Here is a 16,034-nt window from a genome sequence, read left to right on the forward strand (position 1 = left end):
GAGAGAGAGGAAGGGAAGCAGGCTCCCCGCTGAGCAGAGCACCTGACTAGAGGGCTTGTTTGAAAGCATGCTCAGGGTGAGGGTCACAATGCCAGTTTGTACCCAGGGCGGCTCTCAGGAGTGGGCGTGGTCTCATTGGCCATGCAGCTGGCTCTAACTTTGAGGGTTGGACACCCACCCCAAGAGCCAGGTTTCCTGCCATGGGAAAGGAGGAGTTCTCCATTGTGCTTCCGGTTCCCCCATTGACAGGGATTCTAGCAAAGGTCTGTTGACAAATGCCTGAATACCAAGGATGGGTAGAGATGATAGCCTTGGGCCATGGGCGGTCTTACATGCTAGATTTGGGTCCTGCTCTCTGGAAGGCTGACATGAGGTCGGCGCTCAGGCTCTGTCAGACACAGCACTAGTGGCCAGGGCAGTCTATTAATCAGGGTTCCCTCAAGGCAGGAGTAGATTGATCCTCATGTGGGGTTCCTGGGCAGACTCTCCAGACACTTTTTCTTTTTATGAGGAAGGTAGAATGCTGCGTTGTGGCTCCAGAATTCCCTATCAAGAGGGCTTGGGGACCAGTAGGGTTAGGATGGAATTGTAAACATAAGCTACAGTTAAATTCAGTGCCAGGCAGAAGGCAGTTCCAAAGGGCTGCTTCTTATGCGAGATATCCAGCATGTGAGTAAGGGTGTATGTCAGATGTTTGCTAACACTGGAGTTTGTGTCTATGATGACCGACAATTGGAGGGTTGGCATCCAGAGGCCATGGAGGATTTCCCACACTGAGGCTTGTGAGATGCTCCAAACAGCAAGGTTTCTTTCTACTGGAGAGTTGGAGTTTGGCGTTTTATTTTATTTTTTTTAAGATTATTTATTTATTTGACAGACAGAGATCACAATCAGGCAGAGAGTCAGGCAGAGAGAGGAGGCAGAGAGAGGGGGCAGCAGGCTCCCTGCTGAGCAGAGAGCCTGATGCGGGGCTCGATCCCAGGACCCTGAGATCATGACCTGAGCCGAAGGCAGAGGCTTTAACCCCCTGAGCCACCCAGGTGCCCCGAGTTTGGCGTTTTCCCCATATGTAAATTTGGGTAACAGAGCTCTCTTGCATAGATGCCCAGAAAGCGTATCTCAATGGACCACACAACTGAGGATCATAGCAGTTTCGTTCTGGTGGCTCTGGTGTGAATTACCAAGGCCTTGAGTTTACATGGAATGTCTTGCACAGGGGTTACAATGCTGATTTGTTACCAGGGAGATCTTAGACTGTGCTGGTGGCTAAAGTGCCATTCAGGAATCTCCTAACTTCAGGATTTGACACAGGTCAAAGAGCACGTTTTCCTTCTGGGATCAGGAGTTTTTCTGCTGTGTAGCTTAGGGACCACATGTTGTATCATAAGTTGGTATTCCAGAACAAGCCTCTGAGGACAGAAGCATGAAAACCTAATTGGGTGCTAATGAGGTCCTAGGGGCATGTGTGTTTCAATCTTCAGACTCCAGACCATTGACTTGATTGTCTGCCTAGATGTAGGGACTAAAGGTGTTTCAGACTACGCATTTGCGTCTAGAGAAGCCTCCAGTATTGGGGTGACCTCAGGGGACTTGCAGGTTTTTCTAATCTGGAGGGTTTGGGCAAGTGGATTGGGCAATATTTCTTTCGGTATCGCAGGCAAAGTCCTGTGGAGTGGCTCCAGAGACACCATCCTGGAGGGAATGTGATCCATAATTTGAGAGAGAAGTCTGCAAACACAAACCAAGGTTAGGGTTAGTGGCGATGTGATCGCAGGCCCAGGGTGTAGACCTGGAGTTCAGTTCATCAGGAATTGTAATTACGGTGATGCGAGGCAGTAGCACAAACTTTTATATCTGGACTCTTGTCCCGGATGGCCTCGGAATGCAGATGTTGTCTCATGGGTACATGGGAGATTTTTCCTCTCTTAGGATCCTAGCAGATCCCAATAGTTTGGTGGCTTTTTTGGGGAAGTGAAGTGTGCTGTTTTCCATTTAGTGGTGACTCAAAGCAGGGATTCCAGAAACAGGCTCTGGGTCTGTTCCAGGACCCCTGGAATATCCCAACAAGGGTTAATATTTGTGACTACAAGCATACCAGGCCTTCAGTGCAGCATCCTGGTGGTGCTACTGAGAGGTCTTGTTTGAAAGCATACTCAGGCTGAGGGTCCCAATGCCTGTTTGTGCCTAGGGTGGCTCCCATGAGTGACCGTGGCCTCATGGGCCACAGAGCTGGTTAACACTCGGACGGTGACCACCCATGTCAACAACCAGGTTTCCTGCCATCGGGAAGGAGGAGTACTCCTGTGCTTCAGTTTCCCCCATAGACAGGGATTTGAGCTATGGTCTAGGGAGAGATGCCTGAATATCCATGTTGAGTAGATGTGATGGCTTCGGGCTACAACAGGTCCCACCTGCAGAATATGGGGCCCACTGTCTGTGTGGCTGAATGGAGATTGTGGCTCAGGCTGTGTCAGACAGAGCCTGAGTGCCCACAGTGGCCTATGATATTAAGGTTCCATCAAGGGTCATGCAGGTGGATCCTCATGTGGGTTTTCTTGTAGACTCACCGGGCACTTCTTTCTGTGGAACAGGCAGAATGCTGCATCGTGGCTACATAATTCCCTATCAAGAGGCCTTAGGGACCAGGAGGGTGAGGATGTAATGGTAAACACAAACTACAGTTCAATCCAGTGCCAATCAGAAGGCTGAGCTATCCAGCACCTGAGTAAGGGCAGATGTCAGATGTTTGTTCACACTGTAGTTTGTGTCTATGATGACCAACAAATGGAGGGGTGGCACAAGAGGCCATGGAGGATTTCCCATGCTGTGATTTGTGAGATGCTCCAAACAGCAATGTTTCCTTTTACTGGACATGGGGATTTTGGTTTGTTTGCTCCAAGGTCCCCCATATGGAAAGTTCGGGTAGCAGAGCTCTCCCACGTTGATGCCTAGAAAGCACACCTCCATAGTCCATTGAAGCTAAGGAAATGGCAGGTTTGATCTGGTGGCTTTGGGGCTAAGTTCTAAGCAGCCTGAGTAGACATAGAGTTTCTTGCTGTTGTATCACAATGCTGGTTGGGATCCATGGAGAAGTTAGAATGTTGGTGTGGTCAGAAGGCCATGCAGGATTCTTCTACACTGTGTCTTGGTCACAGCTACCAGGAGCAACGTATACTTCTGGGGACAGGAGGGGTTCTGTAGTGTGGCTTAGGGACCACATGTTGGAATATAAGTTGGTATTGGGTAACAGGCCCTGAGGATAGGCACCTGAAAATCTAAGCTCTGGTACCTATGAAGTCCTAGAGTCATGTCAGGTTCAAACTGCTGACTCAGGGCCTTTGACTTGGATGTCTGGCTGGAGGCAGGTGCTCATTGTGTGTCAAAATGCGCATATGGGTCCAGAGCGTTCTTCAAAATTGAGGTGTGCTCAGTGGTTTTATACTTTGCTCCTAATCTTCAGGGTTTTGGCAACAGTGAGGATAGAGTTTCCTTCAGGAGGGTAGGCACAGTCGTCCGGTGTGGCTCCAGATGCCCCATCCTGAGGGCATGTGGGCCAGGACATTGGGGAGAGAAATATGGAAACACGAGACAGATCCTAGTTGTGGGCACCTGGAAAACACGAATGTGGGTGAGGATTTGGACCTAGGAACCTGGAAGGCCCACTCTATGGGCTCCTGGTCTAGCTATCGAGGGAATTTGTTTGAAAGTAGGCTTACGCTGAGAGTCACAATGCCTTTTTGTGCCCAAGGCAGCACCATGAGTGACCGTGGTCTCATGGGCCATGTAGCTGGTTCCCACTCTGAGGGTTGGACACGCATTTCAACAGCCAGGTTTCCTGCCATCGGGAATGAGGAGTATTCTTGTGCTTAAGATTCCCCTATAGGCAGGGATTTGAGCCATGGTCTGGGGAGAGAGGCCTGAATACCCAGGTTGAGTAGAGTTGACGGCTTCAGGCCACAGCATTTCCTACCTGCAGAATATAGGGGCCACTGTCTGCATAGCTGTCTGGAGGTCATGGCTCAGGCTATGTCAGAAAGAGCCTGAGTGCACATAGCAGCCTATGATATTAAGGTGCTGTTGATGGCCAGGCAGGTGGATCCTCATGTGGGGTTTCAGGCAGACTCAACAGGCATGTCTTCTTTCTTTGTGGTAGGCATAATGCTGCATTGTGGCTCCAAAGTTCCCTATCAAGAGGGTTTGGGGACAAGGAGGGTGAAGATGGATTGTAAACACAATCTACAGTTCAATTCAGTGCCAATTGGAAGGAAGTTCCAGTGTGCAGAGGCTGATGCATGGTATCCAGGACCTGAGTAAGGGTGGATGTCAGATGCTTGCTCACACTTGAGTTTGTGTCTACATTGACCGCCAAATGGAGGGGTGGCATCAGGAGGTCATGGAGGATTTCCAACCCTGGGGCTTGTGAGATGCTCCGAATAGCAAGGTCTCTTTATACTGGACAGGGGGAGTCTGGTTTGTTTGCTCCAGTGTCCCCCATAAGGAAAGTTTGGGTGCAGAGCTCTCCCGCATGGATGCCTGAAAAGCACAACTCCATTAACTACTGCATCCGAGGAACATGGCAGGTTCGATCTGGTGGCTCTGGGGCGAAGTTCCAAGCAACTTGAGTTGACATGGAGTTTCATGCTGTTGGATCACAATCCCGGTTTGTATCCAGGGATCATTAGAATGTAGGGGAGGTCAAGGGACATGCAGGATTCTCCTATACTGAGTCATGGACACAGCTACCAAGAACAAGGGATTCTTCTGGGGATAGCAGGGGTTCTGTTGTGTTGCTCAAGGACCACATGTTGGAATGTAAGTTGGTATTGGAGAACAGGCCTCTGGGGACAGGCACCTAAATATCTAAACTAGGGTATTGATGAAGTCCTATGGTCATGGCAGGTTCAAAATTCTGACTCAGGGCCTTTGACTTGGATGTCTGCCTGGAGGCAGGGGCTCATTCTGTGGCAGAACGTGCTTTTGGGTCCAGAGCCTTCTTTGAAATTGAGGTGGGCTCTGGAGATTTTTACTTTGCTCCTAATCTTCAGGGTTTGGCCAAACGTGAAGGACAGAGTTTCCTTCAGGAGCATAGTGACAGTCATTTATTGTGGCACCAGAGGCCCCATCCTGCAGGACATGTGTACCAGTGATTTGGGGACAGAAACCTGCAAAAGTTAACTAGGGTTAGAGTGAGGGCTGAGGTGATCACAGGCCCGATGTGCAGGGCCTGAGGGCAACTCATAGAGTACTGAAATTAAGGCGTCATGGAGGTGGTAGCACAGGCTTTTCTGCCGGGTGTGTGTCCAGGATGGTCACAAAAGGTAGGGGTGGCTTCATGAGGCCATGGGAAATTCTTCATCTCTGGGGATTCTGCTCAGCTCCCAAGAGTTTGGTGTCTCTGGGAGAAGGGAAGACTTTTGATTTCCATCTCAGAGGACACCCAAAGAAGCATTCCAGAGACAGGTTCTGGGTCTGGGCACCTGGAAAACACAAACATTGGTGAGCATTTGGCCCTAGGGACCTGGCAGTCCCACACTGTGTGCTCATGATCCAGCTACCGTGGGGTTTTGTTTGAAAGCAAGCTCATGCTGAGGATCATAATGCCTGTTTGTATCCAGGGAGTCTTCCATGTGTGACCGTGGTCTCATGGGCCATGCAATTGCTTCCCACTCAGAGGATAGGGAAGGGGGAGTACTCTTGTGTGTCAGGTTCCCCCATAGGCATGGATTTGATCTACGGTCTGGGGCAGAGTTTTGAATATCCAGGTTGAGTAGAGATGTTGGTTTCGGGCCACAGGAAGTCACACCTGCAGGAAATGGGGCCCTCTCTCTGAATGGCTGACTGGAGGTCGTGGCTCAGGCTCTGTCAGACAGAGCCTTGGTGCCCATGGAAACCTATGATACTACAGTGTTGCTGAGGGCCATACAGGTAGATCCTCATGTGGCGTTTCTGGGAAGACTCACCAGGCACTACTTCTTTTGATGGAGCAGGCAGAATGCTGTGTTATGTCTCCAGAATTCCCTATTAAGAAGGCTTGTGGACCAGGAGGGTGAGGATGGAATTGTAAACACAAGCTACTGTTAAATTCAGTTCCAAGCGGAAGGCAGTTCCAGTGTGCAGCGGCTGATTCAAGTTATCCAGCACCTGAGTAAGGGCGGATGTCAGATGTTTGCTGTCACTGGAGTTTGTGTCTATGATGACGGACAAATGGAGGGGTGGCGTCTAGAGACCATGGAGGACTTCCCACTCTGTGGCTTGTGAGATGTTCCAAAGAGAAATATTTCCTTCTACTGGACAGGAGGAGTCTGGTTTGTTTGCTCCAGTGTCACACATATGGAAAATTTGGATAGCAGAGCTCTCCCGCATTGATACCTGGAAAACACACCTCCATTTACCATTGAAGCTCAGGAACATGGCAGGTTCAATCTGGTGGCTCTGGGACGAAGTTTTAAGGGGCCTGAGTTGACATGGAGTTTCATGCTGTTGGATCACAATGCTGGTTTGTAACCAGGGAGACGTTGGAATGTTGGGGTGGTCAGGGACCTATGCAGGGTTCTCCTACACTGAGTCTTTGACACAGCTACCAAGAGCAATGTATCCTTCTGGGGTCAGCAGGGGTTCTGTTGTGTGGCTCAAGGACAACATGTTGGAATATAAGTTGGTATTGGGGAACAGGCCTCTGGGGACAGGCGCCTAAAAATCTAAACTAGAGTATTGATGAAGTCCTATAGTCATGGCAGGTTAAAACTTTTGATTTAGGGCCTTTGACTTGGATGTCTACCTAGAGGCAAATGCTCATTATGTGTCAGAATGTACACTTGGGTCCGGAACATACTGGGAAATTGAGGTGGGCTCAGGGGGTTCTTACTTTGCTCTTAGTCTTCAGGGTTTGGGCAACAGTAAAGGGCACAGTTTCCTTCAGTAGGATAGGCACAGTATTCCGTTGTGGCTCCAGAGGCCCCATCCTGGAGGGCATGAGGGTCAGGGTTTTGGAGACAGAATTTGCAAACGTGAACTAGGGTTAGTGTGAGGGCCGAGGTGATCCCAGGCTGGATCTGCAGGTCCTGAGGGCAGCTCATAATGTACTGAAATTAAGGTGTCATGGAGGCGGTAGCTCATGCTATATTGTCTGGATTCTGTGTCCCGGATGGTCGCAAAAGATAGGGGTGGCTTCATGGGGCCATGGGAGATTTTTCGTCTCTGGGTATTCTGCCCAGCTCCCAAGAGTTTGGTGTCTCTGGGTGAAGGGAAGACTGATTTTTTCAGTCTCAGGTTAACCGCAAAAGAAATATTCCAGAGATAGTTTCTGGGTCTGGGTGCCTGGAAAACACCAACGAGGGAGACGATTTGGCCATAGCCACCTGGCTGGCCTGCTCTGCAGACTCCTGGTCCAGCTACCAAGGACATTTGTTTGAAAGCAAGTTCACGCTGAGGGTTACAATGCCTGTTTGTGCCCATGGCGACTTCCATGTGTGACCGTGATCTCAAGGCCCATGCAGCTGATTCCCACTCTGAGGGTTGGTCAAGCACTCACATGCCATATTTCCTGCTGCGGAGAAGGAGGAAAACTCTTGTGCTTTACGTACCCCCATAGTCAGGGATTTGAGCTACGGTCTGGAGACAGATGCCTGAATAATCAAGTAGAGCAGAGATGTTAATTTTGGGCCACGACAGGTCTCATCTGCAGGATATGAGACCCACCGTCTGCGTGGCTGACTGGAGGTCGTGGCTCAAGCTGTGTCAGACAGAGCCTTAGTGCCCATGGTGGCCTATGATATGAGGGTGTCGTCGAGGGCCATGCAAGTGGATCCTCTTGTGTGTGTTCTGGGCAGACTCACCAGGCAATTCTTATTTCTATGGGGCAGGCTGAATGCTGCGTTGTGGCTCCAGAATTCCCTAACAAGAGGGCTTGGGGACCAGGAGGGTGAGGATGGAATTGTAAACACAAGCTACGGTTAAATTCAGTGCCAAGCGGAAGGCTGTTCCAGTGTACAGCGGTTGATTTGAGACATCCAGCACACGAGTAAGGGCGGATGTCAGTTGTTTGCTCACACTGGAGTTTGTGTCTATGATAATGGACAATGGTGGGGTGGTGTCAAGATGCCCTGGAGGATTTCCCATGCTGTGGCTTGTGCGATGCTCCAAAGAGCAAGGTTTCCTTCTACTTGACAGGAGGAGTCTGGTTTGTTTGCTCCAGTGTCCCCCATATGGGAATTTTGGGTAGCAGTGCTCTCCCACACTGATGCCTGGAAAGCACACCTCCATTGAGCATTTCAGCTGAGTAACATGGCAGGTTCGATCTGGTAGTTCTGGGATGAAGTTCTAAGGGGGCTGAGTTGACATGGAGCTTCGTGCTGTTGGATCACAATGCTGATTTGTATCCAGGGAGATATTAGAATGTTGGGGTGGTCAGAGGCCATGCAGGATTCTCCTACATTGAGACCTGGGTGCAGATACCAAGAGAAAGGTATCTTTCTGGGGACAGCAGGGGTTCTTTTGTGTGGCTTAAGGACCACATGTTGGAATATAAGTTGGTATTGGATAACAAGCCTCTGGGGACAGGGGCCTAAATATCTAAACTAGGGTATCGATGAAGTCCTATAGTCATGGCAGGTTCAAATTTCTGACTCAGGGCCTTGGATTTGGATGTCTGCCTGGAGGCAGGGGTTCATTGTGTGTCAAATGTGTATTTGGGTCCAGAGCGTTCTTCGAAAATGAGGTGGGCTCAGAGGCTTTTTACTTTGCTCTTAATCCTCAGGGTTTGAGCAACAGTGAAGGGCAGTTTCCTTCTCTGGTGTGGGACCAGAGGCCCCATTCTGGAGGGCGTGTGGGCCAGGACTTTGGGAACAGAAATTGCAAACGTGAACTAGCATTAAGGTGAGGGCCGAGGTGGTCACAAGAAAGTTCAGCAGGCCCTGAGGGCAGCTCATAGTGTACTGAAATTAAGGTGTCATGGAGGCGGTAGCGCAGGCTTTTCTGTCGGTATTGTGTGTTCAGGACAGTCACAAAAGGTAGGGGTGGCTTCATGAGGCCATGGGAGATTCTTTGTCTCTGGGTTTTCTGCACAGCTCCCATTGTTTGGTGTCTCTCAGAGAAGGGAAGACTGCTGTTTTCCGTCTCAGGGGACCCCCAAAAGAGGGATTTTAGAGACAGGTTCTGGGTCTGGGTGCCTGGAAAGCACAAACGAGGGTGAGGATTTGGCCCTAGGGACCTGGCCAGTCCACTGGGTGGACTCCTGGTCTAGCTACCAACAGTGTTTGTTCAAAAGGAGGATCACGCTGCAAGTCACAATGCCTGTTTGTTCCCAGGGTGTCTCCCATGAGTGACCCTGGTCTCATGGGTCGTGCAGCTGGTTCCCACTCTGAGGGTAAGACACCCATCTCAACAGCTAGGTTTCCTGCCATTGGAAAGGATGAATAATCCTGTGTTTCAGGTTCCCCCATAGGCAGGGATTTGAGCTATGGTCTGGGGACAGATGTCTGAATATCCAGGTTGTGTAGAGATGATGGCTTCGGGCCATGGCAGGTCCACCTGCAGGATATGGGGCTCACTCTCTGCGTGGCTGCCTGGAGTTCGTGGCTCTAGCTGTGTGAGACAGAGTCTTAGTGCCCATGGCAGGCTATGATATTATGGTGCTGTCGAGGGCATTGCAGGTGGTTCCTTATGTGTGGTTTTGGGGCAGACTCACCAGGCACTTCTTCTTTCTATGGGGGAGGCAGAATGTTGCATTGTGGCTCCAGAATTCCCTATCAAGAGGGTTTGGGGACCAGGAGGGTGAGGATGGAATTGTTAACACAAGCTATGGTTAAACTCAGTGCCAAGCGGAAGGCACTTCCAGTGTGCAGGGGCTGATTTGAGACATCCAGCACCTGAGTAAGGGCGGATGTCAGATGTTTGCCCACACTGGAGTTTGTGTCTATGATGATCGACAAATGGAGGGGAGGCATCATGAAGCCATGGAGCATTTAACACCCTGGGGCTTGTGAGATGCTACAAACATCAAGGTTTCCTTCTAATGGACTGGTGGAACCACGTTTGTATGCTCCAGGGTTCCCCATGTGGAAAATTTGGGAAGCAGAGCATTCCTACATGGACGCCTGGAAAGCACAGCTCCAGTGTCCATTGCAGATGAGGAAATGGCAGTTTTGTACTAGTGATGCTGGGGTGAAGTTCAAAGTCGCTGGTGTTGACATGAAGTTTCATGCTGTTGGATCACAATGCTGGTTTGTATCCAGGGAGACGTTAGAATGTTCGGGCAGTCAGGGGCCAAGCAGGATTCTCTTACACTGAGTCTTGGAAACAGCTACTTAGAGAAAGATAACCTTAAGGGACAGGAGGGGTTCTGTTGTGTGGCTCAGGGACCACATGTTGGAATATAAGTTGGTATTGAAGAACAGGCCTCTTGGGACAGGCACTTGAAAATCTAAGCTAGGGTATTGATAATGTCCTAGAGGCATGTCAGGTTCAATCTTCTGGCTCGGGGCCTTTGACGTGGATGTCTGCCTGGAGGCAGGGGCTCATTATGTGTCAGAATGCACACTTAGGTCCAAAGTTTTCATTGGAATTGAGGTGAGCTCACAGGCTTTGTATTCTGCACCTAATCTCCAGGGTTTGGTCAACAGTGAAGGGCAAAGTTTCCTTTGGGTGTGTAGGCACAGTCGTCTCTGTGGCTCCAGAGGCCCCATCCTGATGGGCATGTGGGCCAGGGCTTTGTGACAGAAATCTGCAAATGCAATCTAGGGTTAGGTTGAGGGCTGAGGTGATCACAAGCCCGATCTGCAGGCCCTGTTGGAAGCTCATAGTGTACTGAAGTTAAGGTATCATGGAGGCGGTAGGGCAGGCTTTTCTGTCTGCTTTCTTTGTCCCGGACTTTTGCAAAATGTAGTGGTGGCTTCATGGGGCCATGGGAGATACTTCGGCTCTGGGGATTCTGCTCAGCTCCCAAGAGTTTGTTGTCTCTGGGAGAAGAGAACACTGCTGTTTTCCGTCTCAGGGAACCCCCAAAAGAGGGATTTCAGAGACAGTTTCTGGGTGTGGGCACCTGGAAAACACCTATGAGGGTGAGTGTTTGGCCCTAGGGTGGTAGGCGTGCTCTGGGGGCTCCTGGTCCAGCTACCAAAGGGTTTTGTTTGAAAGCAGCCTCACGCTGAGGGTAACAATGCAAGTTTGTTCCCAGAGTGGCTCCCATGAGTGGCTGTGGTTTCATGGGCCATGCAGCTGGTTCCCAGTCTGAGGGTTGGACACCAATCTCAAAAGTCAGGCTTCCTGCCTTTGGGAAGGAGGAGTACTCTTGTGCTTCAGGTTCCTCCGTAGTCAGGGATTTGGGCTACAATCTGGGAAAGATGTTTGAATATCCAGGTTTAGTAGAGATGACAGCTTTGGGCCACGACAAGTCCAACCTGCAGGATATGGGGCCCACTATCTGCATGGCTGACTCTAGGTCATGGCTCAGGCTGTGTCAGACAGAGTCTTAGTGCCCATCTCAACAACCAGGTTTCCTGCCATTGGGAATAAGGATACTCCTGTGCTTCAGGTTCCCCCATAGGCAGGTATTTGAGCTACAGTTTGGGAAAGATGCCTGAATACCCAGGTTGAATAGAGATGACGGCTTCCGGCCACGGCAGGTCCCACCTGCAGGATATGGGGCCCACTCTCTGCGTGGCTGCCTGGAGGTCGTGTCTCCTGCGATGTCAGACAGAGCCTGAGAGCCCATGGTGGCCTAAGATATTAGGGTGCCATCGAGGGCCATGCAGGTGGATCCTAATGTGGGGTTTCTGGGCAGACTCACCAAGCACTTCTTCTTTCTATGGGGAAGGCAGAATGCTGTGTTTTTGCTACAAAATTCCCTATCAAGAGGGCTTGGGGATCAGGGGGGTGAGGATGGAATTAAAAACACAAGCTATGGTTCAATTCAGTGAGAAGTGGAAGGCATTTTCAGTGTGCAGTGGCTGATTCTAGACATCCAGCCCCTGAGTAAGGGCGGATGTCAAATATTTGCTCACACTTGTGTTTGTGTCCAGGATGACAGACAAATGGTGGGTTTGAGTCAAGAGGCCATGGAGGATTTCCCACTCTGCTGCTTGTGAGATGCTCCAAACAGTAAGGTGTCCTTCTACTGGACAGGGGGAGTCTGGTTTGTTTGCTCCAGTGTCCCCCATATGGAAATTTTGGGTAGCAGTGCTCTCCTGCTTAGATGCCTGGAAAGCACTACTCCATTGACCATTGCAGCTCAGGAACATGGCAGGTTCAAACTGGTGGCTCTGGGGCGAAGTTCCAAAGGGGCTGAGTTGAAATGGAGTTTGATGCTGTTCTATCACATTGCTGGTTTGTATCCAGGGAGGCACTGGTATGTTGGGATGGTCAGGGACCATGCAGGATTCTAATACACTGAGTATTGGACACAGCTACCAAGAGCAAAGTATCCTTCTGGGGACAGGAGGGGTCTGTTGTGTGGCTCAGGGACGACGTGTTGAAATATAAGACGGTATGGGGGAACAGTCCTCTCGGGACAAGTGCCTGGAAACCTAAGCTAGGGCATCGATGAAGTCCTAGGAGCATGTCAAGTTCCATCTTCTGACTCAGGGCCTTTGACTTAGATGTTTGCCTGGAGGCAGGTGCTCACTGTGTGTCATAATGTACACTTGGGTCCAGACTGTTCTTGGAAATTGAGGTGGGCTCAGGGGCTTTGTACTTTGCTCCTAAGCTTCAGGATTTGGGCAACAATGAAGGGCAGAGTTTCCTTCGAGAGGGTAGGCACAGTCGTCCGGTATGGCTCCAGAGGCCCCATCATGGAGGGCTTGTGCGACGGGGTTTTGGAGACAGAAATCTGCAAACGCGAACTAGGGTTAGGGTGATGCCCGAGGTGTTCACAGCCCCGATCTGCAGGCTCTGAGGGAAGCTCATTGTGTAGTGAAATTAAGGTGTCATGGAGGCAGTTGGGCAGACTTTTCTGTCTGGATTGTGTGTCCAGAATGGTTGTAAAATGTAGGGGTGGCTTCATGGGGCCATGGAACATTCTTCATCTATGGGGATTCTGCCCATCTCCCAAGAATTTATTTTCGATGGAGGAAGGGAAGACTGCTGTTTTCCACCTCAATGGACCCCCACAAGAGGGATTCCAGGGACAGTTTCTGGGTCTAGGTGACTGAAAAACACCAACGAGGGTGAGGATTTGCTCCTAGGGGCCTGGATGTGCCACTCTGCGGGCTCCTGGTCTAGCTACTGTGGGGGTTTGTTTGGAATCAAGTTCACGCTGTCAGTCTCAATGCCTGTTTGTGCCCAGGGAGGCTCCCATGTGTGGCCGTGCTCTCATGTCCATGCAGCCAGTTTCCACTCTGAGGGTTGGACACCCATCCTAACAGCCAGATTTCCTGCCATCAGGAAGGAAGAGTATCCTGTGTTTCAGGTACCCCATAGGCAGGGATTTGAACCACGGACTGGGCACAGAGGCTTGAAAATCCAGGTTGAGTAGAGATGACAGCTTTGTTCCACAACAAGTCCCACCTGCAGGAAATGGGGCCCACTTTCTGGGTGGCTGACTGGAGGTCGTGGTTCAGGCTCTGTCAGAGAGAGCCTTAGTTCCCATGGTGGCCTAAGATATTAGGGTGTCGTTGAGGGCCCTGCAGGTGGATCGTCATGTGGGGTTTCTGGGCAGACTCATCAGGCAATTTTTCTTTCTTGGGGCAGGCAGAATGCTGTGTTGTTGCTCCAGAATTCCCTATCAAGAGGGCTTGTGGACCAGGAGGGTGAAGATGGAATGGTAAACACACGCAACTGTTATAGTCATTACCAAGCCGAAGGCAGTTCCAGTGTGCAGCGGTTGATTAGAGCTATCCAGCCCCAGAGTAAGGGCGAATGTCAGATGTTTGCTCACACTGGAGTTTGCTTCTCTGATGACCAACAAATAGAGGGTGGCGTCAAGAGGTCATGGAGGATTTCCATGACTTGTGAGATGTTCCAGAGAGCAAGGTTTCCTTCAACCGGACAGGGGGATTCTGGTTTGTTTGCTCCAGCGTCCCCCATGAGGAAAGTTTGTGTAGCAGAGCTCTCCCAAATGGATGCCTGGAAAGCACACCTCCATTGACCATTGCAGCAGAGGAACATGGCAGTTTCGTTCTGGTGGCTCTAAGGTGAAATACCAAGGCTTTGAGTTGACATGGAGTCTCATAATGATGGGTCACAATGCTGGTTTGTTACCACGGAGATCTTAGAATGTGCTAGTGTATAAGGGGCCGTGCAGGATTCATCTACCCTGAGGGTTTGACACAGGTCCAAGAGCACAGTTTCTTTCTGTGCACAGGAAATGTTCTGTTTTGTGTCTCAAGGACCACATGTTGAATCATAAGTTGGTATTCCTGAACAGGCCTCTGAGGACAGGGGCCTGAAAACCTAATCTAGGCTTTCAATGAAGTACTAGGGGCATGTCAAGTTCAAACATATGACTCAGGCCCATTGACTTGGGTGTCTGTCTATATGTAGGTGATCAGGGTGTTTCAGACTGCACATTTGAGTCCAGAGTGGCCTCCAATATTGGGGTGAGCTCAAGGGCCTTGCAGATTTCTCCCATCTGGTGGGTTTGGGCTACTTGCACAATTTGGGCCATGCACAATTTCCTTGGAGATGGCAGGCACAGTCCTGTGGTGTGGCCACAGAGATCCCATCCTGGAGGGCATGTAAGTCATGGTTTTGGGAGAGAAGTCTGCAAACACAAACTCGGCTTAGGGTTAGTGGTGAGGTGATCACAGGCCCAATGCATAGACCTGGAGGGCAGCTCATCAGGAACCGTAAATCGGGTGACTCGAAAATGGTAGCACAGGCTTTTGTATCTGGATTGTGTGTCCAGGATGGCCTCAGAATGCAAGTGTGGACTCATGGGTCCATGGGAGATTTTTCTGCTCTATTGGTCCTGGCGGATCCCATTGTTTGGTGGCTTTCTCGGGGAAGGAAAGAGTGCTGTTTTCCATCTTATGCGTGCCCCAAAACAGGGATTCAAGAGATGGGTTCTGGGTCAGGGTCCTTGGAAAATCCCACCAAGGCTTAGTATTGGGGCCAAGGGGCATACCAGGCCTGCAATGTGGGAACCTGGTGCTGCAACTGAGAGGGCTTGTTTGAAAACATGCTCAGACTGAGGGACGCAATGCCTCTTTGTACACAGCGTGGCCCTCAGGAGTGGGCGTGGTTTCATTGGCCATGCAGCTGGCTCCCACTTTGAGGGTTAGACACCCATCCCAACAGCCAGGTTTCCTGCCATGGGAAGGAAGAGTTCTCTATTGTGCTTCAGGTTCCACCATTGGCAGAGATTCCAGTAAAAGTCTGGGGACAGATGCCTGAACACCAAGGATGGGTAGAGATGACAGACTTTGTCCATGACCAGTCTCACATGCTGTATATGGGGCCCGCTCTCTGGGTTGCTGACACTAGGTAAGGGCTCAGGCTCTGTCACACACAGCACTAGTGGCCAGGAAGCCTATAAAACAGGGTTCCTTCGAAGGCCAAACAGATTGAATCCCATGTGGGGTTTCTGGTCAGACCCACCATGTAGTTTTTCTTTCTATGAGGAAGGAAGAATGCTGCATGATAGCCCCAGAATTCCCTATCAAGAGGGCTTGGGGACCAGTAGGGTGTGGATGGTACTGTAAACATAAGCTATGGGTCAATTCAGTGCCATGAAGAAGGCAGTTCCTTTGTGCAGCAGCTTATACAGGATATCTAGCACCTAAGGGTGGATGTCAGATATTTGCTCACACTGGAGTTTGTATCTATGATGACCGACAAATGGAGGGGTGGTGTCAAAAGGCCATGAAGGATTTCCCACTCTGAGTCTTGTGAGATGCTCCAAACAGTAAGGTTTCCTTCGACTGAACAAATGGAGTTAGTTTGTTTGCTCCAGGGCCCCCATGTGAAAAGTTTGGGTAGCAGAGCTCTACCGTATGGATGGCTGGAAAGCGCACCTCCATTGATCATTGCAGCTGAGGAACATGCGGATCCATCTGGTGGCTCAGGGATGAAGTATCAAGGCCTTGACTCGACAGGGAATC

The sequence above is a fragment of the Neovison vison genome, chromosome 7 (genome assembly GCF_020171115.1).
Source record: "Neovison vison isolate M4711 chromosome 7, ASM_NN_V1, whole genome shotgun sequence".
NCBI lineage: Eukaryota > Metazoa > Chordata > Mammalia > Carnivora > Mustelidae > Neogale > Neogale vison.